Below are 5,543 nucleotides of genomic sequence, written 5' to 3' on the forward strand. Positions count from 1 at the left end.
CTTTAGGCAAATCTACCAAGTCCCAAACTTGGTTTTCAAGCATAGAATCCATTTCGGACTTCATGGCTTCAAGCCATAAGGTGGAATTAGGACTAGAGATTGCGGCCTTGTAGGTGGCGGGCTCGTCACTTTCCATAAGCAACACATCGAGTGTTCCATCTTCCTCGATAAGTCCCACATATCGATCGGGATGGCGAATTACTCGGCCCGTCCTTCTTAGTGGAGGAGGTACAACCGCGTTAGACGACGAAGAAACATCTTCTTGCGTCTCTACCTCGGTTTGTGGCTCTTGAACTTCATCAAGTTCAAAATTTCTCCCCTTCTGTCTCTTAGAAATAAACTGGCTTTCTAAGAAGACAGCCTCGGAAGACACAAACACTTTGTTATCTTGAGGTTTGTAGAAGTAGTAACCTCGAGAGGTCAAAGGATAGCCTACAAAGATGCATTTTTCGGATCTTGGGGCAAGCTTATTGTCGGGTTTAGCCTTGACGTAAGCATCACATCCCCAAATTTTCATATAGGATAGATTAGGAACTCTTCCTTTCCATGTCTCAAATGGAGTCTTTTCGGTGGCTTTAATGGGACTATTATTCAAAGATAGAATTGCAGTTTGGATTGCAAATCCCCAAAACGAGTTCGGTAACTAGGTTTGACTCATCATGGATCGAACCATATCAAGTAGGGTTCGATTTCTCCTTTCGGCAACACCATTCAGTTGTGGTGTTCCGGGTGGAGAAAGTTGTGATATAATACCACAACCGTTCAAGTGTGAATCAAATTCAAGACTAAGGTATTCACCACCACGATCGGATCGTAGTGCCTTAATTATTTTGTTCAATTGGTTCTCTACTTCGTTTTGGAATTCCTTGAATTTCTCAAATGCTTCACTCTTGTGTTTCATTAAATAGATATACCCATATCTACTCAAGTCATCGGTGAAGGTTATAAAGTAGTCATAATTACCACGAGCGGTGATACTCATTGGTCCGCATACATCGGTGTGTATGAGTCCCAATAGCTCACTAGCTCGTGTCCCTTTACCACTAAAAGGATTACGAGTCATTTTGCCAAGTAGGCCATATTCGCATGTACCAAATGATTGATAATCAAATGGTGTAATCACATTAGTTGAAATTAATCTTTTGATGCGATTCTCGTTTATGTGACCTAATCGATAATGCCAAATGAACGCTTCACTTGGGTCACTTGATTTGAGTTTCTTTGATTGAATGTTATAAATATCATTCGTTGGATTTGAGGTCTCTAAAATGTAAATGCCATTAATGGAAGAAGCTTGGCCAATAACCAAATCATTCCTAGAAATAGTACAACGATTGTTCTTAATGACAAAACAAAAACCGTCCATGTCTAGCATGGCGATTGAAATAATGTTTTTAGAGAGCGTAGGTACATAAAAACAATTATGCAAATACAACTCAAATCCATTAGGCAAAGCTAAAACATAAGTTCCCTTGGATTCGGCCGCTACCCGAGCTCCATTTCCAAGGCGTAGATCCACATCTCCCTTGCTAAGCCTCTCCACATCTCTTAAACCCTGTAAATGATTACAAAGGTGAGAACCACAACCGGTATCTAGTACCCATGTCGTAGTGGAAGTATAATTTATATCAATAACATAAATATCTTTAGGAATTGTACCTTTTGGAGTAATGAGTCCTTCCCTTATATTTCGCAAATACATAGGGCAATTCCTAAGCCAATGTCCCATGCCATAGCAATAATGGCACTCATCATTAACTTGCTTGAAGTTTTTGACTTTCTTTCCTTTCTTCTTGAACCTCTTTCCCTTTGACGCAAGAACTTGATTGCTAGAGCTCCCACTAGCTTTGTCATCTTTATCTTCCAGAGACAAAGACCCTATAGATCGTATGAGGTAGTCTTCCTGAGACGGACTCACACGAGGTCTAGTAGTAGTGGGTGGTTTAGAAGAAGTGATGAAGTTAAGGTTTCCATCCGAACCTATCCCGAAATGAAGTTCTCTAGTTGTATCGAAATCGTTGTTGGAGCAAATGTCGTCAAGAACATTGTGGTAAGATTCAATAGTAATTGGTGCGGTAGCATTTGATGGATTCATTGTTATAGAACTACAAATATGGAGGAAAAGGAAATATTAACATTTGTCTTTTAAAATCATACTTGTAAAATATTAACAAGATATGAACATTTATATAGTGACCTCTACCCAACTATAATAAATGATTCCAAGACCCAAATTGATGTGACCATAATTGGCGCATATTTAGCCCCCGAATTACCATTGTTTCCATGCTTTTTAGTGCCTATTTGGGTCATTTCTTATCTTTAGTTCTTTGTTTTGCATATTCTTTGAGATTTTGATCCCTTGGTAGGAAAGGAGTAAGAATCTTGCATTTTCATGGCAAAACGAGGCTAAATTGATCGTATTCAATGACCAAGCATCAAGGAGAGACAAGACTAGAAGGCCTTTGTACATAGCATAGTAGAGGAGCATTGTTGAGAAAGGATCCTTGAGTCCCCAAGGAAATCCCCAAGGAATTCATGAAGAATAGGGAAGAAAAGAAGAAGAAAAGATGCTGCCAGACAATCCGAACGGATTGTATACAATCCGTCCGTCCGCCCAAGCACAATCCGAGCGTCCCTCAAAGGAATCCGCTCGGATTCCCCCTCGCCAATCCGAGCGTCTTGCCCAAGGATCCGCTCGGATTCCTCAGCCCAGATCCGCACGTCCCGACTCCCATCCGCACGGATTGCAGCACAGCACGTTTTCATTCTTCAAGCCACGATAAGAGAAGCCCTTCTCTCGGAGAATACCGGAGTCTCCTTGCTCAACTTAAAAAGTGTAATTACTAGTTTAGCCCTTAGTTAACCCTAATGCATCCTCCCTAATTTTCACTATAAATACCCCATTAGTCTAATTAGAGGAGCATGTTCTTCTTATCAATAATTAGTGTAGTTAATATCAATCAAAACTCTCTTCAATATTGTAATCAAGTATTAATCAAGTTTTAATCCAAGTTTTAGTTTCTTAATCTCTCTCTTGTTCTTCATTTATTTTGGGTAATTAGAAGATTATTGGGTTTATTGGGAGATTGACAACCTTCCATCAATCATCAAGTTCTTCTATTATTCTTTGCATTATTATTTTGGAATCATTAGTAGGTATAATCTCTTAATCCCTTTTTAATTATTGTTAATTACTTTCATTTATTCATCATGTTTCATTATGTTAGTATGATTGACAACCTTTCTAGCATGATCAATATGATAATGAGTGAGTAGTCTCTTAGCTAGGGTTTAATGGGTGATTAGGGGAAACCAACATGGGGAATGATTCATGCTTAAATTAATATGCTTTCATAATCTTATTTGCTTGCTTGTTTTGATCTTAATACATGCACATGTTATATTTGATGAAATGCTAAGCCTATGAATCCTTGCATTTACTATCATCTTCTATCTTTTCAATGAGACTTGTAAGACATAACCCAACTCGAGTCTTGTTAGACCATGCATGTGTTGAGTAGGAAAGATTAAGTCGACTTGTAGGTGTTGTACAATCTAATCGATTCGGCTCCGGGACCCAAACTTTCCTAGGATTGTAAGATATAACCCAACTCAATCCATCACAACAATAATTGCTTGCTTATAATTTGAGAACATGTTTGTATGATCATATCCCATGATTCCCCTATGAACCCATGACACCCTAGTGCCTATAATCAATTGTTTATACCCCTTATTTTTATTCATCTTGCTAGTTTACTTTCATTGTTATTTTAGTTTAGTAACCTTCTACATCAACCCAATTTGTGACACCCCTAGACACTACTAGTTACAATAGAATTCTCATTTCAATACCCGTCCCTTGGGATCCGACCTTTACTTACCTCTTTACTAATTGTAGAGTTGTTTGTGAAGTATAAATTGTGTTTTGTATCGACCATTGACCAACGACCACATACGTTTAATTGTGAACACCAAATGGCTTCGATCAAAAATGGCGCCGTTGCCGGGGGCGGTGTTTAATTGATTTTAGATTTCTTTTATTGTTATTAGTTGTGTCTTTTTCAGCTTGGGGAAGTAAAACTCCTCAAGGTTTGTTCTAATTGTTTTCTAGTTGTTTGATATTTTGCATGTCTAGAAGGTTACAAAGAGATTTGTTACCTTTTGACCGTGAAATCGAAAGAACCTTGACGAATAATAGGAGACTTGTTAGGAGGAATTTGGGAGGTGTTGGTGAAGTTGTTCAACCCACTAGTGAGTTTGTCAATCCTTTCGCACTAGAAGGAGAAGAAAACCCATTAAACAATACCACACAAAATCCACCTACAATGCCTAAATTCTCGTCACACTCTATACCCACCGAGGAGGATCTACCAAATGGTACTCCTACCCCACAACATCTCACCGGAAACTTTATTGCCAAGTCCGCCTTCATCCAACTAGTTGAAAGGAGCCAATTCGGGGGAATGCCTAGTGAGGACCCTCATTCTCATATGGAAACCTTTTGCGATTATTGTGAAGCTATCTCTCAAACGGGCGTGACTCAAGACCAAATAAGATGGGTCTTATTTCCTTTTTCGTTAAGCGGCACCGCAAAGCAATGGTTGAAGGGCCTTGATAAGGCCACCCTTGGGATAGATTCTTGGAAGAAGCTAGTTCTAGCTTTCTACAAAAAATTCTACCCACCGGAGAAGACTAACATGCTAAGAGCTCAAATTACGGGTTTTAAGCAAAGGGATGAAGAATCTTTGTATGAAGCTTGGGAGCGGTTCAAAGGTATTTGTCGCTCATGTCCTCACCATGGACTTAGCGAATGGTTTTTAGTGCAACAATTTTGGAATGGTTTATATGAAGATTCAAGGAACATTCTCAATATGGGATCAAATGGAATGTTCACCGAAGTTGATGACAATCAAACATGGAACAAGATTGAGAAAATGGCGGTCCATAATTCACAATATAGTAGACCTCGCAAGGCTACTAGAGGAGGAAAGTATGAAGTGGACACCGTTACTCAATTGGGTGCTCAACTTAGTGCTCACATTGATACAATCAACTTGAAGTTTGAACAAGCTATGTCTAGACTTGAGGAAAACTCAAAATCATCAAAGCATCATGTCAATGCCATGACGGCATCCTCATCAATCCCAAGCGGGATATGTGAGAATTGTGGAACCTTGGGTCATGACTCAAGTGAATGTAGGGGAACAACCGAACAAGTCAATGCTTTCCAAGCTTACAAAAGTGGCACCCCTTATTCAAATTTTTACAATGAAAACACCAAGTTCCATCCAAATCTCTCATACAAAAGCCAAAATGTTCAAAACCCTCAAACAACATACACTCCACCACCCATGAGAAATCAAAATCAAAGACCCTTTTTCAATCAAAACCAAGGCTACCAAAATCAAAATCCATACAATCACCACAATGACCAAAGTTTTGATGTCCAAAAAGCGGTCCTTCAAATGCAAAAGAATCAACAAGAATTCTTCACTCAAATGCAAAAAGATAGCCAAGCAAAGGATACCACCATCAAC

General features: G+C 39.1%; 1 non-coding gene across 1 annotated transcript; it reads right to left on the reverse strand.

Annotated features, from left to right (window-relative positions):
• Window positions 1–4,703: 4,703 nt before the first annotated feature.
• On the reverse strand, window positions 4,704–4,810 carry LOC141589088 (small nucleolar RNA R71). The gene has a single exon (XR_012520042.1). It is a non-coding gene; the product is annotated as a small nucleolar RNA R71 (small nucleolar RNA).
• Between the last annotated feature and the right edge of the window lie 733 nt (window positions 4,811–5,543).

The sequence above is a fragment of the Silene latifolia genome, chromosome 6, assembly GCF_048544455.1.
Source record: "Silene latifolia isolate original U9 population chromosome 6, ASM4854445v1, whole genome shotgun sequence".
Lineage (NCBI taxonomy): Eukaryota > Viridiplantae > Streptophyta > Magnoliopsida > Caryophyllales > Caryophyllaceae > Silene > Silene latifolia.